This window comes from Sminthopsis crassicaudata, chromosome 5, assembly GCF_048593235.1.
Source record: "Sminthopsis crassicaudata isolate SCR6 chromosome 5, ASM4859323v1, whole genome shotgun sequence".
Taxonomy (NCBI): Eukaryota; Metazoa; Chordata; class Mammalia; order Dasyuromorphia; family Dasyuridae; genus Sminthopsis; species Sminthopsis crassicaudata.
The window spans coordinates 1,987,158-1,997,460 of NC_133621.1; positions in this window are offsets into that span (position 1 = coordinate 1,987,158).

Consider the following 10,303-nt stretch of genomic DNA (forward strand, 5'->3'; position numbering starts at 1 on the left):
TGTAAAGGAAGAATTGTATTCGGAAGGTAAAAATAATCTGGGAAGAAAAAAAATAATAATGCTCACAGTTTACATTCATTTCCCAGTATTCCTTTTCTGGATGTAGCTGATTCTGTCCATCATTGATCAATTGGAATTGAATTAGCTCTTCCCTATATTGAAAATATCCACTTCCATCAGCATACATCCTCATACAGTATTGTTGAAGTGTATAAGGATCTCCTGGTTCTGCTTGTTTCACTCAGCATCAGTTGCTTTAAGTCTCTCCAGGCCTCTCTGTATTCCTCCTCTTTGTCATTTCTTACAGAACAATAATATTCCATAACCTTCATATACCATAATTTACCCAACCATTCTCCAATGGATGGACATCCATTCATTTTCCAGTTTCTAGCCACTATGAAAAGGGCTGCCACAAACATGTTGGCGCATACAGGTCCCTTTCCACTCTTTAGAATTTCCTTGGGATATAAGCCCAGGAGTAGCACTGCTGGGTCAAAGGGTATGCTCATTTTGATAACTTTTTGGGCATAGTTCCAAATTGCTCTCCAGAATGGTTGGATTCTTTCACAACTCCACCAACAATATATCAGTGTCCCAGTTTTCCCACAGCCCCTCCAACATTCATCGTTATTTGTTCCTGTCATCTTAACCAATCTGACAGGCGTGTAATGATATCTCAGAGTTGTCTTAATTTGCATTTCTCTGATCAATAGTTATTTGGAACACTCTTTCATATGAGTGGAAATAGTTTTAATTTCATCATCTGAAAATTGTCTATTCATATCCTTTGACCATTTATCAATTGGAGAATGGCTTGATTTCTTATAAATTAAAGTCAATTCTCTGTGTATTTTGGATATGAGGCCTTTATTAGAACCTTTAACTGTAAAAATGTTTTCCCAATTTGGTACTTCCCTTCTAATCTTGTTTGCATTCGTTTTGTTTGTGCAGAAACTTTTTAATTTGGTGTAATAAAATTTTTCTATTTTGTGATCAATAATGATCTCTAGTTCTCCTTTGGACACAAATGCCTTCCTCCTCCACAAGTCTGAGAGGTAAATTATCCTATGTTCCTCTAATTTATTTATGATCTCGTTCTTTATGCCTAAATCTTGGACCCATTTTGATCTTATCTTGGTATGTGTTGTTAAATGTGGGTCCATGCCTAGTTTCTGCCATACTAATTTCCAGTTTTTCCAGCAGTTTTTGTCAAATAATGAATTCTTATCCCAAAAGTTGGGATCTTTGGGTTTGTCAAACACTAGATTGCTATTTTTATTCACTATCTTGCCCTGTGAACCTAACCTATGCCACTGATCAACTAGTCTATTTCTTAGCCAATACCAAATGGTTTTGGTGACTGTTGCTTTATAATATAGTTCTAGATCAGGTAGAGCTAGACCACCTTCATTTAATTTTTTTTTTCATTACTTCCCTTGAAATTCTCGACCTTTTGTTGTTCCATATGAATTCTGTTGTTATTTTTTCTAGGTCATTAAAATAGTTTCTTGGGACATTATCTTCTAACTTAAAATCACTCTCAAAAACACATTGGAAATGTGATTAAATTAATTAAATTAATCTGAATAGTAATTCCCATTAAGTCATAGAGCCAAGAAGCTTATCAAAGCCTCTATTCCTATGTCTTCACCTATGATCTTCCTGCCGGGGAACAGTATTTAATGAAAAGCCTCAGTTGTCCACCACCTCTCTTTTCTCCCAGGCTGCTGGACTTTCTTGGCTTTTTCCCCTTATGTGGGTATTGGTTTCCCACCAATCTCCTACTTTCCTCACCCCAGGTTTCCTGCTCTCTTTTATTTATTATCGTCACAGATTAGACTTCTTGAGGGTAGATGATGCTGTTTGTATTTGTATTGTCTAAATTTTAAATAGTGCTTGACTCATCATAAGCACTTAATAAATCCTTGTTCTATTTGTTTATCACTTTCCATCAGCCTCATCCTCACCAGACTTTTTATTTTTGGACACTACAGTTCAGCCAGTAACTTACTCACCGTGATTCTATATTGTCCAGTCAATTGTAACAACAATATTTAGCATCAAAACAGCTCAGAATGACTCTCTGGGTTGTTGAAAACTGCCTAACCATATTTTAAAGTATAAAGCTATTGCGATGTCCACAGAAATCACAGAATTTCATCCTATAAATTAGCTTCAAAATCTCTTTTTCTTTTGTGATTAGGGTGTGATTTGTGTTTAGGGTGATAAAAAGTATCAGATACTTCTAAAAAGTTTCATTTTTTTTTCTAATTTCTAGGGGCACTGAAGAATAATATCTGGCTAATGAGGTTGAACCTCTGTTAACTAATCACTATTGAAGCTTTCTGTAAGTTGACCACTTCAATTGCTTCTTCAAACACACACACAAAGACACATATACAACAACAACAACAACAACAACAAGTAGTATTTACTTTAGTATTTACTTTAGTAAATAGTTTTTACTTTCCAGGTTTTCCCTCTTTACTTCAGCCCTCTCATAATTTGTTTTCCCTTTTATTATCCTAATTTAGAGCTTTCTGGCACTCAGTGCCTCATATTAACTTAAATTTTAAAATATCCACTATTTTCCCTATAACTTCAACTTAATTAATCATCCTTCAATCTTCAATAATTATATAATCTCTTCTCCCTCCCTCCTTTCTTTCCTTCCTCATTTCTTACTCTCTCCTTTCCTTCTTTTGTTTCCTCTTTTCTCCCTTCCTTCGTTCGTTCCTTCCTTCCTTCCTCCTCCGTCCCTTCCTTCTTCCTCTTCCCTCATTCCTCCCTCCATTCCTTCCTTCCTCCTCTTACTTTTTTTCTCCCTCTCTCTCCTGTCTTTCCTTCCTCCCTTCCTTCCTTTCTCCCTTTCTTTCTTCCTTCATTCCTCCTTTCTCAATCCCTCCTTTCCTTCTTTTATTTCCTCTTCCTACCCTTGTTCCTTCGTTCCTTCCTTCCTCTGTTCCTTCTTTCTTTTCTTCCTTCCTTCCTTCTTTCCTTCCTTCCTTTCTTCCTTCCTTCCTTCCTTCCTTCTTCCTTCCTTCCTTCCTTCCTTCCTTCCTTCCTTCCTTCCTTCCTTCCTTCCTTCCTTCCTTCCTTCCTTCCTTCCTTCCTTCTTCATAGCCTCTCATTTCCTTTTAAAATTTATTCTTTTAAGAATTAAAGGCAATAGAGCTAAAGAAACATAATTCTATACAGCTCCAAGTTCTTATAATAATTCAATATCTCATTATTTTCCTTAAAATTAATTTTACTCATATTTTTCAAAATTTAGTGAATAAAATGTATTTCTCTGTCCCTTTATGTCATTGATAATTTTCATACACAAATGAGTCATTAGCCTACATTGTTTGAAAGGCAATTTAAGTCTTTATAGTTATATCACAGTTCATTTTTTTTTTGTCATAAGTTGTTTAAATTCCATTTTGCAAATCATGTTTCTTTATAAACATATCTTAGTAATTTTTCTTTAACTACATTCATGTTTTTCTTTCAGGAATCAAAACAGAGGCAATACCCTTCATCTTTTATTAGCTGTTATAACTAATTTTTCGTTACCTAAAAGTGCTTTTTCTATCCCATCAGCATTAAATTGCTTTTTTATAAAGAGAACTACTATGTAACATCTTTATGTTACATATATAAAATGCTAATAACTGGCATTCAATTCAATTCAAGAAGTGAGCAAAACTTATTTATTTTTTTAAATTTATTTTTATTAATTTTTTAATTATAATTTTTGACAATATATATGCATGAGTATTTTTTATTACATTATCCTTGTATTTACTTTTCCAAATTATCCCCTCCCTCCCTCTACTCCCTCCCCTAGATGACAGGCATCCCATACATTTTACATATGTTACAGTATAACCTAGATACAATATATGTGTGTAAATCCAATTTTCTTGTTGCACATTAAGTATTAGATTCCGAAGGTATAAGTAACCTACATTCACTTCCCAGTGTTCCTTCTCTGGGTGTAGTTGTTTCTGTCCATCATTGATCAATTGGAATTGGATTAGCTCTTCTCTATGTTGAAGATATCCACTTCCATCAGCATACATCCTCGTACAGTATCATTGTTGAAGTGTATAATGATCTTCTGGTTCTGCTCGTTTCACTCAGCATCAGTTGATGTAAGTCTCTCCAAACCTTTCTGAATTCATCCTGTTGGTCATTTCTTACAGAGCAATAATATTCCATAACATTCATATACCATAATTTATCCAACCATTCTCCAATTGATGGACATCCATTCATCTTCCAGCTTCTAGCCACTACAGAAAGGGCTGCCACAAACATTTTGGCACATACAGGTCCCTTTCCCCTCCTCAGTATTTCTTTGGGATATAAGCCCAATAGTAGCAATGCTGGATCAAAGCGTAAGCACAGTTTGATAACTTTTTGGGCATAGTTCCAAATTGGTGAGCAAAATTTATTATACACTTCTTATACATGAGGCATTATCCTAGACTTTTGTATTTCCAGAATAAAAATGGAATGGTTGCTGCCCTCTAAAAATTCACCTTCTACTTGGGGTAGAGAGATATACAACATGGATGTCAATAACTAAATGCAAAACATACACAGAATAATTTCCAAAGAAAGAGAGTGCAAATGACTGGAAGATTAGGAAAGATTTTATGTAAAAGGTTGCCCCTGAACTGTGCTTGGAAGAAATTCAATGATTCTATACGGAAAAAGCCCCTTACAGAAATAAAAGACCAATTTTCCAAGGCAGGAAGATTGGTGATGAGATATGCATGGTGAGCCGTATCTAGGGAGTTTGAAGGTCGTATGAAAATTCAATGATCTTTGCTGACTATTATATATAGTGACCTGTGGCATCATTGTCACCTTTAATGGAACCAAGAAGTTAAGAGAACACAAGTGATCTAGATAATATTTGGGAATATATACAAACCTTTGAATGAGTCCAGGCTGAGCCCATATTTTTAGGCCCAAAAGTTAAAAGAACAAGTGTGGTCTAGATAATATTTGGGAATATATACAACCATTTGCATGAGTCTAAGCTGAGCCAATGTTTTTAGATTTCAAGTTCTCCCAATGATGTGGTATAGGTCAGAGTGAGGAAATGTAATAATTGATGAAGAATCCAGATCGTAGGAGGCCAAAAGGCAATGAGAAGACATTGTGAACCACCCTGATTTGTATGAGAGAAAGGAAGACAAAATCAAGAACATGTGTGGGGAAGGTTGGGGCTGGGGTAGTCATGTTCCATGAGTAAGGGTTAGAAGACAGATACCTGACTTTATGTCCTGTTCTTCATAAAAGAGCTAACTTTAAAGAAAGGCCTCTTGATGTTTGTTTGGGTACTCTATGGAGGGAAGGGGCAGAGATGAGACTCACACTAATGAGAGTTACTATTGAAGGGAAAACTCCAATAAGAGAGAATATACAATTTCCTTCCTTTCATACCTTACATATTGTCCCTCCTCTGCTTGGAATACTTCTTTTAAGTCCCAACTAAAACTCCACCTTTTACAAGAAACCTGTCCTAACCTCTTATTTCTGGTGCTTTCTTTCTTACTGTCTTGACCTGACAATCTCACTCCATTTTTTTCTTTTTTTTTATTATAACTTTTTATTGACAGTACATATGCATGGGTGATTTTTTTACAACATTGTCCCTTGTACTCCCTTCTGTTCCGAGTTTTCCCTTCCCTCCCTCCACCCCCTCCCCTAGATGGCAGTCAGTCTTATACATGTTAAATATGTTATAGTATATCCTGGATACAATATATGTGTGCAGAACCGAACAGTTCTCTTGTTGCACAGGAAGAATTGGATTCAGAAGGTAAAAATAATCTGGGAAGAAAAACAAAAATGCGAACAGTTTACACACATTTCCCAGTGTTCCTTTTCTGTGTGTAGCTGATTCTGTCCATCATTGATCAATTGGAATTGGATTAGCTCTTCTCTATGTTGAAGAAATCCACTTCCATTAGAACACATCCTCATACAGTATCGTTGTTGAAGTGTATAATGATCTCCTGCTTCTGCTCATTTCACTTAGCATCTCACTCCATTTTTAACTAGCTTTAATTACTAGGAAGAATATCTTCATATCCGTTCTACATGTATCTCTTTGCAGCTTTTATGAAATATTCTTGCTTCTGTCTTTTGGGCCCAAACACAAGAAATAGACCTGCTCTTCCTTGAGATAACCCTGAAGTAATTGAATTGTTATACCCCTCCTCCATCTTCATTTTGTTTTATTTTATTTTTCCCAAATGATCCTCTGTCATGATCTCCATTTGCCTCGACATCTTGTCTAAGACTACCTCAAATAGTCTACTGTCCACCTTGTCAATGGTTTTCCCCCAGTGATGGATCCAGAACCCAATATCCTGTCTGACCCGCACAGGGTAACAAGAGACTATAATTAGATGATAAGAGTTTTGCATGTGTACACAGAGGTCCAGATAACAAAGCAGCTTAGTAAATCCTATTAGTTTCTGTGACAACAGGTTTTGGAATAGTGAGAATTTCAGAGCCTTTATTCCCCTCTGCCAAGACACTTAAAGAACACCTAACTTCATTTAACAACTTTGACAAAAATACTCTGGTCCACACCCATATTTTATTGCAATTTATGGGATACTTATAAAGGCATGGAATACAGAGGTGCCCCCTCATTTAGGTTATTTGAAGAGAATGAGTTCTGGCAGCCATGATGCAAATTGTAAAAACTGTAAGGCGTGGCTTTTTTAGGAAAAGAAATAAAATGTTAGTGATGTCCATTCTTTCCTGTCTTTTATGCTCCTGTTAGGAGCACATGACTCCAGAGGCAATCACCCCAAAGGGAAAGGCCAAAGCTAGGTTATTAGAGATGTGTTCAATGACTTGAAGCAACACAGGCTTCTTAGGATTTTATCCCACATTCCACACTTAGGCCTTGCCTTGGATGGACAGTGGAATAAAATGGAAACAAGCCGACCTTGGGTTTTTAGAATTGGTGGGGCTAGATGTGGAGCTCTGTCTTTGACCCTCAGCAACTGTTCTGAGACTCCTGTGTCTCTATTTGCCCCTCTGTTCAATGGAAACATTAACGTTCAACTCTTATCTTGCAAAATTATTGAGAAGAAAATGTCAAATACTGTGATTATTCCCATTGCTGTGACTCTTTAGGATGTCCAAACCTTCTTCCTTACAACGACCTTGCTGGGTAAGAGAGCTGCATTTTCTAGGCAAGAGAGCTGAGTTTCAGCAAGAGTGAGGGGCTTGCACAATATTCCACAGCTATGAAGTGTAAGGGCCAGGGATTTGGTCCCAAGACTTTCTTTTCTTTTTTTGTTTTTGAGCAAACTTTGTTTTTTGTCATATTGTCTCTTAAGGAAATCAGAAATTTCCTCAAATCCTGCTTTCCTGTACCAGTCATTTTTACTAAGAACCATGGCACGCGATGCTGTGTGTGACTGGAAGTAGAAAGGCACATTTGCCTAAGCTCGTGGAACCTTCACCATGATAAAGTGGAAGAACCAGTGGCTCTTTCTCCAATCAAGATGAGGGAAGTGGGGGAAATCACTTTAAATTTTTGAGCCTCAATTTTCTCATTTGTGAAATGAGGATGAAAATATAACTGTCCCAGATGTTTGTTAAAAAGATCAAACCAGAATGTGGGTTGGGTGTTTGGTAAACCCTAACAGGCTACAGAAATATCATCTGCTATTTTGGTGGTTGTTATTGTTACTATTATTATTATTATTATTATTATTACTATTATTATTATTATACAAATTCTTAGTCATGATATAATGTATGGAAAAATTGATGGTCTAAGGTAGCAATGATCCTCACAAAAATTTTCAACTAATATAAATAATTTCAGATTATGAAATATCTTTTTTTCCCCCTTTTCCAATAAGCCATGCCTTGTTTTCTTTATGTCCTTCCAGTACTTGGGTATTCTGTTTGTGTTTTTCCATTGCTGTGAGAAGTAATAATTCTTTCCTTTTTAGTACTTTGACCCCCTCCAACTTTCTTTTACTATAAGTGGAGAAGCAAACATCATAGCAGGAATTAATTTTAAAGACAATAACAAACTCATTCCCTAGTGACCCACTAGAGGATTTCCCTGGAATTAAGACTTGACTATATTGTGCTTATGGGCTTGATGCTCCAGATTAACAATTGACTATTGGAGCTGTGTCTCTCTCCCCAGGAGGGAGGGACAGGAAGAAATTCACCTGACAGCTGTGTTGGGGTCCTTAGACAACTTTGGTTAAGGGGGATGCACCATGGTAGATTTGGGGGAGGGGGAGAACTAGGAGGCCAAGAAGGAACTGCTGGTTATATCCATGAGGGGCTGTTGTGATCACATGTGAGCCATGTTGCCATCCACATCTTGGGAGGTGGTGATCACCCTGGTCCATCAATAACCCTAATTGTGTTTCAACTCAGAAAGTTATACAAAACTCTTTAATAAAATCCTTAATAAATAAATACTCATGGAATTAAATCAACTAATGAATTTAATTGAATCTACACAGAAGCTTTAGGTCTATAGGTAAGGGTTATTTTCTTCAAGAAGAGTATCAGGAAGCTTTGGACATGAAATAAAAAAAAAATGATGTAAAAGTTCCTCTAGCTCTGGAACCAGAGGATCTAAGTTCCAATCTTGGTCATTCCACTTATTATAGGGGGGGGGGATGTGGAGCATACCATGTAATGTCTCTGGGTTTCCATTCCTTCCCTGGAAAATGAGGAGAGGGAGTTACATAGTTGTTGCCATCTTCTCTCTCTCTGGATTTAGTTTCCTATAGTATAGACAGACATTAATAGGAAAAGCGTACATCCCCCAATTGTTGTATACAGGCTCTCCATCTTTTCCCTAAAAGAGAGAAAAGAAATCTCCAGCCCTAAAGCTGAAGGCAAGTTTGGTGAGACAATGTCCTCAGAAGGGAAGGAGGCTTCCACTTCTATTGTCAGCTGTTTTAAGCATCAAACCTTGAGGAGTTCAGCTAAGAGTTGTAAAAAGCAGGTGTTTGTTCTAAAACCAGTCTAGCAGAACAATGAATACTTCTAAGATAAAAATTAATGAGAGGAAAACTCATAAATGTGTCACAAGAAGATAATCAGTATTTCCCATACAAGCCAGATGCTCTCCTTTGGAATGCAAATTTCTCTTCAGGCCTGGAAGCTTTACTTTAGTGTACAGAGTTTTGTGTTGTGAAAGGCTCTCACGGCCTGGCTCAGCCCCGAGACTGGGCCTTCTCTGGCTCCACGAAGGACACAGACTCTCTTTTCTTCAGGAAGAGAGAATGCTCAATAAATAAAAGAAGAGTTTAGGGGCAGAATCTTTTCATTAAGTCATTTTTGACGAGAATTCTTAAACACCGGCATGGACCTTTATGAAAAATTGCATATCCTCTGATTGCAAGCAGTTTATGCTGCAGTAGGGGATGATGGTGATGGAGAGCATTCACAATAGGACCTGGACAAAAATAAGTCTAATATGGTGAGGAAAGCAGAGATCTGGACCACGTGCTCTGGGACAGGCTAAGAAGGGAAAAGGATTCTTATAAAGTACCAGCCCCTCAAAGGGGCACTGATTCCTTTAAGCTGCCTTCATGCCTCTCATCAATAGGTGCCTTTAGCATCTTCCTTACCCAAGCATGTGTCCTAGCAAACACTGCTCTATGGAGCTTGGGCAGCTAAACTGATCCAAGTCCCAAGCAACATAACAACACTGGGAATCCCCACTCTTCCAAATAATGGAGGACCTGACCTAATCATAATCAAAATGAATCAAGTCAAGTAGGCTTAGATGAAAATGCTTTTCCAGTATTTCCAGATAACTAGTAAGCCTAGCACCATGCTCCCAGCCCCACCCACCCTCAGCAAAGATGTGTTCTGGGATTTGGTTTTTCCTTCTCTTTCTCTGCTCTGTCATTGGATGATCTCACCAGCTCCTAGAGACTCAATTATGGTCTTATCATTGCAATTAAGATGATTTCCAGAGATATCCATGGCCATATCTTCTCTCTCTCTCTCTCTCTCTCTCTCTCTCTCTCTCTCTCTCTCTCTCTCTCTCTCTCTCTCTCTCTGTGTCTCTTGGTCTCTCTCTTACACACACACACACACACACACACACACACACACACACACACACACACACACACACATACACACACACACACACACAGTAGATTAAAAGTGCATCGAGGCCTGCCTTTGTTGTAAAGGCCAGAACAAGACTGTTGATGGTCAAACCTGTAAACTCCCTTGTAGCCACCATTGCAAACCTTCAATTACTGGGAAGCAAACTGGTCAG